The 17,363-nt window shown below is 40.9% G+C and overlaps 1 protein-coding gene across 1 annotated transcript in view; it reads right to left on the bottom strand.

Annotated features, from left to right (window-relative positions):
- The window catches only part of LOC107391180 (cadherin-4), a 345,981-nt gene that overhangs the window by 205,812 nt on the left and 122,806 nt on the right, over positions 1 to 17,363 (bottom strand). The window lies entirely within an intron of this gene.

Genomic DNA, 17,363 nt, shown 5'->3' with positions numbered 1-17,363 from the left:
GACAGTGTTTGTGAGCTTCCAAGGTTTCATTTTAATTTAATAGGCTTGTCAAACATGAAGCAATTCTACAACAAGTGTGTTTCTTTTAGAAGCTTCATTTTCAGAACTTTATTTTATTTATTTTTTTTTTACTTTGAGCAGTTTAAATCCTTTCAAGCATATGTCGACTGGCCATGTGCCCAAAAGGCCCAAACGGCCACATAAATGGGAGGGAAATAATTGAATCCGGATGGATTTGTGGTGTGCTGGGCTGAAGAAGTGATAATCCAAAGCTCTGCCTAATTGCCAGAGTAAAGATGGCGTCCATTGTGGAGATGGCGTGTGCGTTTATCAAAGCAGTGTGCCGTGGGATTGGACTGAGCATTAGGAGCTTTCCACACTTTTGTTTTGTGAGGTGTTACAATGGATTTCAGCAAATATTGGCGCTCTGGTTATTACATGGTCTGATTGTCTGCAATGCAACTGTCCATAAGCTCTACACGTCCACACTAATCGGAGAAGAGGCTTCAAATAATTAGTTTGAAGCACCCTCGCAGTCAGCTCAGTCAACCTTATTGCTGTAAGAAAATTCTGGGTCAGTTTCCTTTTCAGCCTAAAGGCGCACAAACCCATCAATGTTACAAACCTTCAGGGTTAGGGTTAGGATAACATGCATGCAACAACCATTGGTGTTCATTCAGGCATTTTAGGACTGTAACCTCTAAAATTATGGACGTAAACATTATGTTAGGAAATTTAGAATGCCTGATTCACTAAAGTACAGCTCAGAGTTTGCAGCCTTTTCTCGGTTCAGTCTGACAGAAACCCAGTGACTGAGCAGAATGTTCAGCATCACGACTGTCTTGTTTTTTAGTGTGACGCAAAGAGCACTTTACATCGTTAACAGATCAGCTCACGCTGCTAAGAGTGTATTAAGATCACCTTGCCCCCTCCCCGCAGAGCTGACTGAGGCTGAGTTGACCTAACCATAAGCTGAGTCTGGGTTTTGGAAAAGGGCCTAAATAAATACAATGAATTTATGACAGGATGAAATGACAATTCAAATCAATGCATACATTTTTACATTTGACACATTATTACAAGTCATAAAGCTACAGTAGAGTACACCATTCCAAACTCAGGTCCCCCTGATCTGACTTTAGTTACAACTTGGAACATCTTAAACTCTCTGTTTCTCCCATTTCCTGTTCCAGCTGCTTTTTTAGCAAAAGGCTACATAATACACCACAAGAACAATTTGATATTAAAGACGGCAAATTACTCACACCTTGATGGTCATTATTTTATGTAAAATATTACTTGTGCTCTTTGCTTTATGAATCAGAAGCTGAGATAGGGATAACTGAGGATGGTGTCCAATGTCCACAACTGAAATCATCAATCTTTTATTTTTATGTCACAAATGTATTTACACTAGTCAGTAAAAATAAAGGGTTTTGCTTGGTATTTGATCAGAATAATCTCACCCAAAAAGAAAATAAACAGCAGCTCCAAACCAGGTTTTTTTTTGTTGTATTTTTTTGGTACAGGCCACATTTTGGACATATTACTCAACCTTTGTTAGCCCTGTTCTTTAAAAAATACTAAAACCTATTATTGCATCTTACATTAATAAATCATGCAGCTCTCTGCACCTGTTAAGGTGAGTATCTCAGACAGAATTTAATTTCATTTAACACCTTTCACACTTTACATGCACTAAAAGAGCAGGACTCTACAGTACAACCCTGTTGCCTTGGAGACATTTTAAAGAAGTGGTTATTAGCTCGAACATAATCGTTCATTGTGCAAAGCTAAGTAGAGAACATACTGAGCCTAAACCTGGACGAAGCACCATGGGAAACACTCCTGCTTTCAGCTCCATACTAAACCTTCAAAGTAAAAAATAAAAACCTTAAAATCCTGGAAGTTTCACAAACAACTCATTCAGTCTCATCAAAATAAATATCAGTCACACTCTCTCTTTGGGCCATCTCTTTAAAATGGGACTCACAGCTTAACGGGACAGATTTCAGACAGTAATGCTCAATTATAAAAGTTTCACTTTATCTCTGGCCCCAATTAAAAGTCTGTGCCAAATTTAAAAAAGGAAAAAATAAACTGCCTCAAGCTGAGAGATGTGTCAGTCAGACAGCATAATGCTTCCAGCCTCAGCTGGCTATAAACATAAAAACTACAGACAAAACAACTTAACTATGATTTAAATGGAATATAACAAGCCATTATTTAAATTATGCTTTAATTAATTGCCTCTACACACAGTTACCTTCAGTAAACAGCAGGTTGCCACAGCAAGTGTGAGTTTCCTCCCTGAGTGTACTGATATATTACATAAGAGGGAAATCTGACGAAGATGTAGCAATATGCTCTCTGAACATTGTTTGGGTAATCATAAATATTGAACACACACACCATTTCGTCTCTCCAGAACTCATTGGGTCGGCGCTGAGACACCATGCTGATTGGTGTCAGTGCCCATAAATAACTCCGCTGTTAAAAAAAAAACCCTGTCATCGATTATTGCATTTCTTCCCAGCTTTCAGTGGCTTACATGGATTTGGAGACTAATTTGGTCTGAATATGTGAGCAGTGTTTCACGGGCTCCTGCACTCGCAGCGGTAATCCTACGGGTTCGAGAATTATGCAAAATAAGGCATATGTCAATACAGGTTTCCCACCAGCTCCAATTCAAACGCAGTAGAGCTGACTGTCCAAAAGCATGCCTGAGGACACTAAAAGCTACACTCTGAAGATAAATTTACAAAATAAGGAAATAAACATCTTCCAGTTTTTGCTCTCAGAGGTGTTCCTTCTCATCATCAGAGGGTTGAAGAGAGAAAGAAAGAAGCTGATAGGAACAAAGAACACCAACATCATGCATAGTAATTTGTTAGATGGGAAATTCCAGTACAGTTTCAACCCAGTCCACTGAAGAGAATCGGCAATGCTTCGGGTCTTCAATGACATTCTATTGGCAACAGATTCCAGGAACTTTGTTATTTGGCGTAGTTGGACCTATTGGCTGCATTCCAGACTGTTCATCATACTCTCCTGATTTCTAGGCTGGAACATTTTGTGGGGGTTCGTGGAGTTGTGCTGGATTGTCGTACCTGGCTAACAAAACATTCAGTGTTTCATTGGGGGATTTTATTTCCTCTAATGCTTCATTCTCTTGTGGGTTTCCCCAAGGTTCTGTGTTGGGCCCACAGTAGTTTTCTTTGTATTTGTTACCTCTAGGTTTGATTTTTAAGAAACATGGTTGTGATTTTCACTGCTATGCAGATGATACCCAGGTATACGTCTCTTTTAAGAGAGGCCACAATAACTCTTTGCAGTCTCTTTCAGATTGCCTTGTCGAGGTTAGGCAATGGACGTTCTCTAACATCCTTCTTTTTGATGACAAAAAGACAGAGGTTATGGTTTTTGGTCTGAGTGCTTCATCTGGGGTTGGTGCGGTTGACTTTGTCAGCTTGCCTCAGACCAAATGTGACTTCCAGAATGCTGCTGCATGGCTGCTCACTTGGACAAAAATATGGAGCATGTTACTCCTGTCTTGGCCTCACTGCACTAGCTGCCTGTTTAAGAATCCAGTACAAAGTACTTTTATGAGTTTTTTTTTTATTTATGCATGGCCATGCTCCAGGTTATATCTCTGAGCTACTGGTTTTTCACTCCTCTGCATGGCCTATAAGGTCAGCTGATGCTCCTGGAAGTCCCAAGAATGAGACATAAGCTTGGAGGTGACAGGGCTTTTTCTGTATCGGCCCCTAGGCTTTGGAACATGCTGCCTTTGAACATTGGGGGTTGACATCTACTCTGTCTTGTTTTAAATCTCTTTTGAAAACCCTTTTTTATGCTTATGCTCTTAACACAGCATGAGAGTCTTTTCGCTTTAGTTTTTATGCATGTTTGTGTGGTGTATTGTTTTTAATATATTTTAATTGTGTGAAGCACTTTGGTCAGTTTTATACAATTGTAAGGTGCTATACAAATAAAGTTGGCTTGGCTTGTTCCACACCCTTAAAATGGCAGCAGAAAAAAAATGTGGTCTTCTCTGTTTTGTTTAGCCGTTAGATTATCTGTCCTGTCAAACAAATCTGCAATTTCTTTAGAAAGAACACTCAGACCAGTAAGCTATGAATTATTTTAAGCTTACGCAGTCAAAACAACCAAAACATCCCTTCAAATGCTGTCCATTTAAATAATAAACTACAATTTTGGTTACAATCCTAACAGTTGTGGTGAGAGTTGCCACATCCATAGAGATAATAGAGAGCTCCTGAGCACATCGACAGGAGACCAGCGTCAGTAACAGGATTTATGTTGGCACATTTACTGTACTATGTGGCAAATAAACACTTCAAAGGGTAACTAATAAAATAAACGCTGCTGCACGGCTCATAAAAGCAGCCCAGCATTTGCTTACCTCAAACTCTCTTTCTAAGTTTGTCTTCATAATTAAAGATGCAGTAATAACTCCAAGTAATTAAATACGAGCAAAAAGTCTGACTCCATCATCCACTCAGGGATGTTTGTGTAGAGAACATCTGAAAACAATTTCAGCATCCAGCTATATTGTTTCCTATAAATACTTTTACTTAGCAGAAAGAGGTAAGAAAATACTTGACGTGTAGGGAAAAAATGCTGACTTAAAGAAACTCCTCCATATCACCATCTCATGTCACTGCACAGAATTTACTTTAAAGAAAAAAAAAAGCTCTCTGGTTGAATATGTGTTCATATTCTTGTAGCCTCTCACACACCAAACAGCAGGAAAGTTGCAAAAAAGTGCTGCATTATTCAAAAACTGACAAACACTTTGTAACATAACTGATAGCCTGCATCTGTTTTCTGTTGACTCTTCTTTTTTTGCACCACTTGGTATATTTTTGTACCTTCTGTCAAGGATAAGCATCAAAATACATAACAATACATTCAAATAGGGTTGGAAACCAGTGCTACACTTTTCCCTATTTGAATTGTTGATTCATCAATGAGCATGCCTGTAAAAAAAACTAAATTAGATCACACCATGCGATGAGTTCATCCAACATTATTTTTGTTTTACAGTCAGCATCAGTGCGGATTTCTTATGAATTCACATTCTCCACATTGCCTTTGTGTCGTGTCCTGTGTCCCTTGACTCCCCATCATTCCATGTTTCTGCTTCCTAGGCATCCTTGTCCTCCTGGTTCCTTCCCTACCCCATCTCCCTACCTCCAGTCCCCTTATTCATTCTGCCCTCACATTAATCCCTAGCCACAGTTACTTTAACCACTCCTCTGCCCCAGTCCTTCATTGTATTTCTCCCTAAACGATTTCTGAGTTGGTTTGTGTGTTCTCTGCAGTCAGTCCTTGTTTATCGTTTGGTTCATTTACCATGCTTTCTAGTTCAGTTGTAGTTTTGTTTTCTATTAATTGTTTTCTGTTCCCTTAGTTCAGTTCTGTTTAAATTTTATTTATTTATTTATTTATTTATTTATTTATTTATTTGTGTATTTTTTCAGCATTTAGATCTAGTGTCTTATTGGCCGTGTTCGAGATGAGCCTGTTCTGCGCAGATTCGATCGCCGGTGATCGGCGCTCATGGCTAGATTTGTGTCCGACTTAACGCCGACTTGCTCTGACGTTATGCCTATGTAGGCAATGCCAACCTTGTGAGATCAAGGCGGCCGCAGATGTTGGAGCAAAACGCTGCAGTTGCTCTCCACTGGCTGCAAAACCTAGGGCATGATGGGAAAGCATGGCTCTTACCTGATCTAAAATCTGATTGGTTCCCATTTTGATCCAAACATCTTGTGGTAAAATGTGAAATGTTAATTGGTCATATGTATTCTGTAAATCATGTTATGTTGATGCTGACAACTTTATACACCCTAAAGAGAAATGTGCTCCCGCTCCTGCTCCTGTTCCCACTCCTGCTCCTGCTCCCGCTCCTGCTCTCACTCCTGCTCCCATTCCCGCTCCTGCTCCCGTTCCTGCTCCTGCTCCCACTCCTGCTTCCACTCCTGCTCCCGTTCCTGCTCCCACTCCTGCTCCTGCTCCCACTCCTGCTCCCGTTCCCACTCCTGCTTCCACTCCTGCTCCTGCTCCCGTTCCCTCTCCTGCTCCCACTCCTGCTCCCGTTCCCGCTCCTGCTCCCGCTCCTGCTCCCGCTCCCACTCCTTATCCCACTCCTGCTCCTGTTCCCACTCCCGTTCCCGCTCCTGCTCCCGTTCCCGCTCCTGCTCCCGCTGATTTTTGAAAACTACCTGGCTATTCCTGCCTTTTGGGTCCTACTACAACAACCAACTTCATGACATTTAGCACATTTTCAATAATGTTCCAAAGTGCAAACTACTGGATTGTGTTTTCATCTACGTATGTGATGTGTAAAGTGCACTTTTAAAAGTGAAGCTGCTGCCCTGCGAGATAAAACTGAAAACTTTCTGCAAATTACAAAGTGAGTCAATGTTTTGACTGCTGCGTTAGATAGCTGAAGTCCACAGTTCTAAACTCAAGGATTCTCATTAAAAACTTCAATAACATTACAGAGAAGGGGTCCTTTTTAATTACATCCAATTTCCAAAGTTTTAGGAATATAAAAGCCACATTTTATTTAAAAAAAATCTGATTTTAGAGAAAAATAAAGCAGAATAGTCAGTTTGCACGTGAGAGCAGATCTCTATTGTGTATGCGTTAGACTCTGCATACAAGCTTTATGCACTTCCACAGACATGCATGCATTAATTTTACTGATGTTTATGTATTTGGCAGACGCTTCTGTCCAAAGCGACTCACTGACCTCATAAAACAAACTGGATCCGTGTGACTTACCCCTAACACAATCTCCTAGTACGGATTTACCATCACCTGCTCATCCCAAACTCCTGCTCAGAAGCTAACTGTGATGGTACATTAGTTAAAGTTACAGCATCAATGTAAAGCAGCCGTAAAATGACGTGTTTCCGGAGTTCAATTATGTGTGACCTGCTCTGACCTAGATGTAAAGGATTCCAGGAAATAGCAACCACTCAAACGGCTCTGTTCAATACAGTTTTAGGCAACACTGATTGGATTCATACGCCAAGAGAAGAGTCCGTTTGAATCTAAGCATCAATTTCTATCTTAGAAGTAAATTACCTCTATAACGCTCACACTGAATGATTTTTTTTTTCTCCTGAGAAAATTGAAAGCCAGCACCGGTGTTCTTCAGCAACATGTGATTGAAGGTAAAAGGATGTCCCTCTATAACCAGAGGCAGCAAATTACAATCCAGATGAGAAGGATCCACGAGACCATCATCCAGTCAGATCCAGACAGCTTTTCACATCCTTTAACCACTGATAGAGGAACTAATTAAATTTCAAGTTGGAGGAATTCATCTCGGCTAATCTGACTGCCCGTTTGCGATAGCACTGCTATACTGTGTGTGTGTGTGTGTGCGTGCGTGCGTGTGTGTGTGTGTGTGTGTAGTATTCAGACGTCTAATGAGTGTGCGGCTGAGAATTTGTAATGTTCACACCTTTTTGGTGTACAAAAATGATGCCATGACTCGTTTAACTCCTGCTCTGAAGGGATGCACCTGTGGTTTTTCTAGAGAAGAATGCAAGGACACATAGCACAGTCCTGGGTTTTAATTAGTTGAGTGTAGCACATGCTCATCTGCTGCATGCTGCACAGGGAGAGCAGGGGAGTGCTGCCTTACTGCTCATTATGCGCTAATGAGTTGTCTATTAATGAAAATGGAAAGCATTTATTTTGTGAGCACAAAGGGTTCAGCTGGATTAATTACTGCACTACAGCAACAAAATGAAAACAGAAAGTGCAGCATCACTCTTGTGTGGCACATTACCCATTAACCAACTGTTATCAAGGGCTGGCGAACGCTGCTGCACGACGCGCAGCGGGAGCAGAAAAGGCTCACACAGGCCATTAAAACTTCATGTGAACTCCACTTTTGACGCATTCTGCTCTCTTTCGTTACTGCTTACACGTTTTGGCTCGAATGATATGGAGTTAAATATCCACTTAGAAAAATGAACATTTCCATGCACAATAACTGCAGCTTTATCATCAACTCTCTGTATTTGCAGCTGTCGGTTGGCGTAAAAACGAGAACTACAGACTAGAAAACTAATATTTTGATTTAAGAAAAACATCCAGTGCTGTCAGCAAAGGCTGCTTCGTGAAATAAGTTTGAATAAAGTAACAAAAGAATAGCAGATAATACTTTAGATTGTCTCCACTAAATTATTTCAGAGGAAAAATTCCATCCTGGCTCCAACAGCGTCATTTTGTTGTGCGGCATTTCTTTTCAAATGGCGATCAGAGTCATTCTAACAGCCCACTAATAGTTTGATTTCCCAGTGGGCTCTCCTTGGAGGAGTCAGGGGCATGAGGGAGTGTGTGTGGGCCCTGGCAGCCTCAGCAGATGGCTCTTGATCAGATATTAGAGACTGGGCAGCGGGGTCGTATGGGCATGAGCCTTCTGCCATGCCTGGAGGATATGTGAACTCCCAGATCCAGCAACGATTCCAGCTCCAACTAAGTCTCTCTGTGTCCGTTCAGACCGCAGGGACACAGACGAGCTGCTGCCCTTAAGCTTTGTGACAATCTGGGAGAAGCAAACACGTTTCCTGTTGTAGTTTTTCATTTGTTTGGCTTTATTTAATACCTATTGTCAGATTACTTCCTTCTCACTGAAATGACTTTGCCTCAACTCACGGGGAAAATTATTGGTAAAAAAGTAGATTTTGGGATTTGTGAAAACAGGTAGCACCTTATATTGCACTAATGCAGTTTAAAACATGCATTTATATTCTTGTTTACTAAACAAAACACACAAAAGGCACAGCGAAATTCAAGATGTGTGCCTCTGAATGTGTTTCCCCACCAAGATTCACTTCAGCCCCTGCTCTGCTCCATTCCCCTTACTTACCAGGGGTAGGGAACCCTGGTCCAGGAGAGCCACTATCCAGCATGTTTTTGTTTTTTCCCTGCTTCAATACAGTTGTTTCTCCTTTTTAGCTGCTCAGCAGGCTCTGTACATTAAAACCAGGTGTGCTGAAGGAGGGTAACCTCTAAAACAAGTGGCTCTACAGGACCAGGGTTCCCTACCCCTGAAACGCTGTAGTTTTAACACGTTTTCTCAGAAAACGTCAAAAGAAACAAATGTTTTCAGAAAAGCACCAATCCTGCTAAAGCAGGAAGTGTATCAAATATGATACATTTGGTGATAAAGGAAGTGAGCCCGTCAACATTGTGCTAAGTCTCCTTTAACGAGGGATGTGGACCTCGTGTGAAAGCTAAATCCTGGGATGTGTTACTCCACTCCGTTGGGTTTGCATGACTAATATTTAAATGAAAACAACTGTGTATTATGTCTGTAAGAACGACTAAATCTTTCTCAACTGGAATTGAACTATCCTTCCTTTCATCACGGACTGAAAGTGTCCGGTGGTGTTGTGAGGTATTATGGGGCACATGCAAGCAAAGTAGACCAAGTTTTTTTTTATTAAAATGGAACACTAATCTGAGACCTGTGTTTGGATCCATTTCCAGAAGGAAATATATATAAATAAAAAGATTAATCCCACGGCTGTCTTTCCATCCTGAAGAAGGCTGAATAAACATTCCAATCTGAGATCTATTTATCCTTTCCCAAGTGACAGTGGCAGTCTGAAATGGCAGCGCTTCAGATATGACCTTCAGTTGGAGAGCTTCTCCATCAGTCATGTCTGCCTCCCTGAGATCAGACAGTGGGCTAAGAAGTTGAGGCACCTTCAGTCCCCTCTCGTGTGTTTTCTCCACAGTTTTCCACTAGAGATTTCTGTCATTTCCTTTTCTTGCTCCCTCATTTTACCCCCTTCCCCTCATTATCCTGCCCTTGGCCTAGCTTTAGTTTGTCTCAATGCGTTTCCCCCCGTTCCTCCACTCAGCGTGCCAACTTGGCAGGATAATCTGACGTAAGCTGAGGATTCTTGTGAGCGATAACGCTTGCTATAAATAGATGACTGTTATGCATACAAAACGCTTCAATGCAAAATGTACCTCGTAATAAGAGAATATGAGCGAGGATGTGGAGAGCATGACGTGCATAATTACAGGAACAAAAGAGAGCACATCTGGATTGTTTCTCAGGTGTGCACACTCTGGTAAACCCGTTTGATCAAGTCCACTACACTTCTTCCTGATTATGTTAAGATAAGAACGGCTTGTTTTGCGTGGCTCTTCTTGTCTGAATGAATGAAGCATATTTCCTCTGTGATTCACAGCGGGCACCTAAAGCCGTGTCTGCTCTGATTTCAGCATTCAAAAACAAACTAGAGCATCTATTTTGAACAATATAGGTAAAAAAAACTCAAACAGCCTAAGCTCTCGCTCTGTTTTCTGTTTTCATAAATCCAACAGCATGCTCTCCATCAAAAATAATGTTTGTGTCCACTCAACCTAATGACAGATGTTTTAGAGCACAAACTCTTACCTAATAGACCTAATTGCACAAGCAGACACAAAAACCCACACATGCACACAGAAAGATTAAAAGCTTCATGGCTAAAAAGAAAACAATAATAATGCAACAACAACAACATAATAAAAGTGTGCAACCCAAAGAGAAAACCTGATAGATGGACTTGTTTTTGATGTGGAGAGGACTGGTCCTCATCTGCTTCTCGTACGGAGAGGACTTAAACGTGACATCTTGAGTCAGTCCTTGGTGCTCAGTGTTTGGAGGTATCTGCCTGGATTTCAAACACAAACCTGAAGCTGAATGTTTTACAGCTAATTTGTTGGATTCAGGCAACAAAACAAAGACTGAAGCAAAAACACACACACACACACATTATATATATATATATATATATATATATATATATATATATATATATAAACTAAAGAATAGTTATGAGTCTTGGTATAGTGTGTGTGCGTGTGCGTGTGCGTGCGCGCGTGTGTGTGTGTGTGTGTGTGTGTGTGTGTGTGTCTGCTCTGTCTTCTCGATCCCCAATGAGTCGTGGTGCATGGCTGCTTAGACTGAGCCAGGATCTTTTGGAGGTTTCTTCCTGTTAAAAGGGAGTTTTCCTTTCCACTGTCGCTACATGCTTGCTTAGTATGAGGATTGCTGTAAAGACTCTGACACTAGTCAGTGACTCGATGTAATCTGCTGGGTTCCTTATATATGAAACTTTTCACTGATTGGCTTAATGAACTCAATTCTATTGCAAGGTTCAGTTTGTGAAGTGCATTGAGATGACTCTTGTCATGATTTGGTGCTATATAAATAAACTAAATTGAACTGAAATTGAATCTGAGAGCTTATCAGACACAGAAGGGCACCAGACTGACCAGAGTTAAGAGTTGTATCAATAAGAAAAGTTAAACCGTCTTCTGACTTCACCATGAGATGAAATTTATTTTATTTTCTGCATGTCGGATAGCAGAGTAATATGTCGCACAAACCATCTTTTATAAAAAATAAATACTACCTCAGAGGTAACAACGTATTACATCTGCAGATCTGAAATCAATACACTTACGTTTAAGCCCCACGGCCTGGGCCAATCTACTGCTCTCAGTGGAAATCCACTTTTACATTTTCACAAACATTCAGTGGCTGCTGCAGCCCAGAAAAACACTTTCATAGTTTCATAAGGATAAACTAAACAATATAAAACATTCAAAGCTTAATACATTTGAATCCCATAAGTTGATCCTGATAAAGTAAGAGCGTCTGTCCTCACATTTACTGTCTTTCTAGTGTAATTAAATTATCTTTGAAGTGAGAGACGCACAGACAGGAATGATATGCTTTCTCAAGGCTGTAAGAATTAGATAATAACAGATTTTCTGTCAGTGTGAAGTCCAGAAAGAGACGTCTTGAGCATAAAAACAACAGATTTTTCCAGCAGATGCATCGCAGCAAGAAGCAAAGAGTTGCAGTAGCTGCTACCTGAGTGTCTTCTTCACAGCAAAGAATAACTCTTTAATTAGACTTGTTTAGATGGCTTAGAGAACACATTAATCAGTCATTCAGTTTAAAGGTTTGAATTATAAGCTGAAAATTACAAACGATTGTTATCTTAGCTCAACAGAACAAGACAGACACAAGGCAAAAGAGAAGGAGTCCAAAACGGCTTTTTTTTTTCCGTATGAATGTGATCTGACTCAAACACTTGGTTTATTCTGGAAATGAAAGGGAAGTGGAAAACAGCAGAAGAAGATGAAGTGATTTACTTTTATAAATATGGCAGTTTACAAACATCTCCCAAACACTTTCAGACAGTCGTTAAAAGAAGAGGTGACGCAACACGATGGTAAACATGAAATATGTTCCTGGGATCTAATTCGACACAAGGGGATGAGCAATAGTTTGCTCTATAAAATTTTTTACTAGATAACAAATTAGAAACATGTAAAAAGGGAGGATTGTGCATGTAAAAGCTTGATGTAAACAAAAATATAAGCCTCTGTAGCAATTTCTCCTTTTTAATACTGCATTTCTCCGTTAACCTGCACAATAACCCCCAAATTCCACTACCTCCGCTCCGCTCCGACACGAACGCCGGAGCAAAATCGGTCCCGTTGTAGTCAATCAGAGCAATTCCACTACTGCGGCCGTGCTCCGGCAGTGCGGCGCCGTGCGCCGCCCTCTGTTCCGGTGTCCGGCAAAAATAGAATCGATCCTATTTTTGCCGGACGCCAGAGCACCTCCGCAGTAAATGGACAGAAATCACAATGGCCCAACAGGAAAAAGAGCAAGCACAACTTCCGTTTTTCACAATAAATCGATAAACAAAAGGCGTTTTTTGTTTCATATGCACAGGTTTAACAACTTTTAACAACTATCAATGGCGGCTGAACTTTAAATGCCCAAAAGTAAGCCATAAATACAGTTTCCGCTATCAAAGTAGTCACATTTTGTTGATCCAAACACTGCTGATCTCAACACAAATGATGGGCAGATTGAACAGCTCATGTCGATGCTTCTCCCACACAACGGGTGTTTGGATCTAACTTCCGCGTTTATTGCTCGGACTGTATCGCAAGATCTTGAAAATCCCGCGCATGCTTGTTTGCCCACCTCAGGTCTCCGCACCGGAGCGGAGCCGTTGTAGAGCGCGTACCAGTAAAAATTGAGTTCGGAAGCGAGCGGCTGCGGAAGGCGGGGGCGGACCGCAGCGGAGCGGAGCGGAGGTAGTGGAATTTGGGGGTAATACACATGTTTTTTGTTTTATTACATTTCCTTGTGTTCCTCAATTTTCCTCATGGAGGCTCTGCAACAAAAAATGCAAGAAAAGGAGAAACACAAAAGAAGACGCTGAAGCTTCAGAATGAGAAATTATGGAACAGCATTGGACACATATACCTCATGCTGCATGGAGACCCAGATGCTTGTCTGCATGTCTGTTTTTTGGTGCCTCTCTGTGCTGTTTTTGATGTGTGTGGTCATTGAGGCTTTCTGTAATTGTTGGAGGAGATGAGGGGGTTATGAGGGTTGGAGGTGGCGTGTAGGAAGAAAACCGAGGGATTGCGGATCCATGTTATCTGATGTAAACACACCAAATAAGCTTTCTTGGCAATCCTTGCCTTTGTGTTTGGGTAAAGGTTTACAGAGAAGGAAATGGATGTGCAAACATGTTGCATGCACTTTGCAGTTCTGGTACATTTGGATCATGATCCTGCTTCAACAGTGCATCCCCCCCCCCCCCAAACATGTTTGATGTTCATGTTACCGTATGGTTGCCAATAGGGAGCTACGTGTTACTTGCTTCTCGTTGTCCCCTGTAAACTGCACGATGCAAGAAAGTAAAACTCTGACTCGTCTCAAAGATTGTTGCATGAGTGGAACATTGACTCAAAATTGGCCAAAAATCTCAGCGTGCACCCAGCTTTAGGTGCCCCAAATTAACTGTAGAACAAAGTGAACTTGGGAAAAGTAAATAGTCTATGAGATGTGACAGATGCAGAGATTCAGACAACACAAACTAACCTCTGGTGACCATTGATTCATTCTTCTTGTATAATTGAAGTTTGAGTTTCCATGCCAAAGCACAAAGCTACAGTTTGAGGTCAAAAAGGGGTAAAACTATTCCAGCACAGTTGTTGAAGACGATCTGCTCACTTTGCTGTCCTCTGCAGGGAACTCTGAAGCACTCCCGTGGCGATAAAGACAGAAGGAGCAGAATTAGACTGTGGAATGCTTAATGGCATTAAACACTTTGAGGACAACAAAAAGACAGAAGGACAAGACATTTTGTTCTCCAGTGAGGATGAGAAGTAATATAAATGCTGAGTTTGAGATAAAGGAAGCTAAATGGGACAAAGGAGAAATGTAGTGAAGCAGGACCTGGCCAAGAGATCAGCACACTGTCACACACACCAGGCACACCACAAATATACATTTAATAAGGAACACAGCCTCTCAAAACACATAAACACACATGTAAAATAATTGAAAAAAAAGCACACCAATTTGTAGAGATAGACCTGAAATGGATCATCGAAAGGTTTGATTCATCAAACTCCTCAAATAATTTTGTACAGATTCAAAGCGTCGTTAAATTTGCGCACCACAGTCTGAACATTTACTGGTGCACAACGTGGTGATCTAGGTGCTGTGGAGGAAAATAGAGAAACCAGCAAAGACACAAACCAGTGTAAAAGGCAGAAATGGTCCAAAGTTCGGGATCAAGAGTTAAACTAACAGGAAGACTGGCTAATGCTAATGCTAGCGGATAGCTTGCTGACAGTCACATGGGGTTCAGAAAACAAACTCAATGGTTGTGAATGATTGAACTCCACAAATGGTAGAAAAATCCCAGCTATCCCGTTTATGTGTGGATGACTGAAGCTGCAGCAGAGCTGTAGCAGAAACCTGGAGTCTGCTCCACACCGCAGCAGGGCTACGGCAAACCATTGTAGCATGTAATCCACAAACGCTTCTACCTTTGAGTACAAATTAGACTGGATTATGCTCCTGTGCATAATAAAATAGATTGCCACAATTGCACTGTTACCAGCAGAAATGAAATGTCAGTAGCATTTCCAGTAGCTTGCTATGGAACATGCTACTGAAACATTTAAACTTTACTGATCATGTGGGTTGTTGTTTTTACTAGGATATTAATACAAACCTAAAATATTAATGAAATGTAGGTCAATTTTTTTTTTTTTCATAAAATACTGATCAACTATAAATATCAGCTTGGAAAACAAGAACTAGACAAAACCAATGCAATACATCTTATTGAGCCTTTTATAATCCTGTTGTTTTATTTTCATATTGTTAGCAGTAGACCACAATCTAATTTCACTTGAATCGTCGTCAAATAGAATATTTGATTAATCGATGGAGGGTTTGACAGAATACTCGAATACTGAAATATTCAATAGCTGCACAACTGCATAACTTTATAAAGAAAAGGTTAACAAATGGCCTGTGTTTGTTACACCTTCTAGAATACTAGAACCCCCCAAGGTGCTTTACAACATAATCAGCCATTCACCCATGCACACACACATTCACTCTCTGGTGGTGATGAGCTACAAAGTCACAGCTGGGGCACACTAACAGGCAGCGCCTGCTGACCCCCACCAGCAGGTTATAGTTTACGTGTTTTGCCCAAGGACACAACCGCAGCACTCTCTGCCTGGAGCTGGGATTGATCCTACAACCCTCTGATTACTGGACAACCCGCTCTACCTCCTGAGCTACTGCTGCCCCTCATAAACAATAAAACGAAAATATCTGATAAATACCTTCCAAGGTTTTACTTGTTAGATTACCTCTTTTAAAGCATCACTCTGTTTCATCTTTTCAGATCGTCAGCAATTATAAAGAGAAAAGGTGAAACGAAGACATATGGTATGTTTATCATGCAGTGGGAGTGCTTTGCTTCTGCAGAACTCAAAGGAAGCAGAGACGAGAAACAGCAAAGAAAAAAGGTAAGAACATGATCTGTTCCTTTCAGGTGGCTCTCAGATTTGCCTTGGCTGAATCACAGAGAGATAAAAAGAGTCTTTACTTCAACTTGCTCCATATTCCCTTTTTTATGGCTTATTGCATTGAAGTGAAGTCTAGTATTTGATGTTTTGACTCAGTTCTTGAGCATGCATGTATGCCTTTGTATAAAGGAACTAGATTAAAGAAGCAGTAAAAAGTGAAGGAGCTGTAGATACCAGAGAGCGATTTCAAGTTTGTTACGGTGGACAAATAAAAAGATGGCTGTTTGTCCTGTGTGTTTCTGTGTTGCCCTGGGATGGACTGGCAATCTGTCCAGGGTGTGCCTCGCGTGCATGCCCGGAGACAGCTGGAGATAGGCACCAGCCCCCCGCGACCCTGCAAGGAGAGGCAAGTAAAGACGATGGATGGATGGATGGATGGATGGACATCCCTAGTCCTGATGAAGAAGACAACATTTTAGTTGGTTTTTTTATCATCAATTTTTATTTTATTTATCAGTGTGATCCTAACCTTTAATTGATGCCAACATGAAGTATTTGTACAAAAATATATTTCCAGTTTGCTTAAAATGCAACTGATGATGGTGATGAATGAACAACGAGAACTTTGCAAAGCAGGAAATAATAAGTGCCCATCCCATAATGGTCTTTGATTATTTGTTTAAAAGTTTCCCCCTGCTTGCCCAGTTTCTATTGCCAAATAACGTTGACACCTGCACACTAAAATATTTTGCAGTGCAATGAAGCCAAAGCACACTTGAAAAATCTGTCCCTGCAGAGTACTTTGGAAGCTAATTTTCGCAGAAATAAACCTGTTATCACATGCTCACATTAAACCACGCCAGCCTGTCCAGAAGAAAAGAGGAGACGCTTTTAAGCAAATGGCTGTTGTGTAAACTAAAATGGCAATGTTGAAAGTCAATTCAATAATAGCTGAAAGCCATTACAACACCGTCATTAACAAGGTTGCTGGAAATGCAATTAGCCCCATCACATTGCTCAGAGCAACGAGCAGGGAGACGTTTCACTGAAAAAAAAAAGTGGAAAAATGACAAAGGAGCCTGAGAGAATGATTTACTGCAGGGAATACAAAAGGCAGAATAAAAAGAATGACTAAATGGAAGAGACAAGGTACGGTCCAAACAACAACTCAGGTTTAGCAAAAGACAAACAAACTGCAATAGCTGATAATTTTCTGAATATTAAAGTTTTATTTTATTGAATCTAACCCCCTCCCAATCAACAGAAACACAGCTCAGTCTCTGATAAGCCCAGACAACAAGATACTATTCAGACCTCAAACTGCTTTAGGCCTCATTAAAAACGCTGGCCTCGAGACCCAAACCAAGGAATTAAAACCAGCTTCTGCTTTCCTAAACACTTTAGCCTAGGTGAGAGAAACTACCAAGAAAACATGA

Source organism: Nothobranchius furzeri, chromosome 15, assembly GCF_043380555.1.
Source record: "Nothobranchius furzeri strain GRZ-AD chromosome 15, NfurGRZ-RIMD1, whole genome shotgun sequence".
NCBI lineage: Eukaryota > Metazoa > Chordata > Actinopteri > Cyprinodontiformes > Nothobranchiidae > Nothobranchius > Nothobranchius furzeri.
Note: the sequence above shows the minus strand (reverse complement) of the source record. Positions and strands in the feature narration are given on the sequence as shown.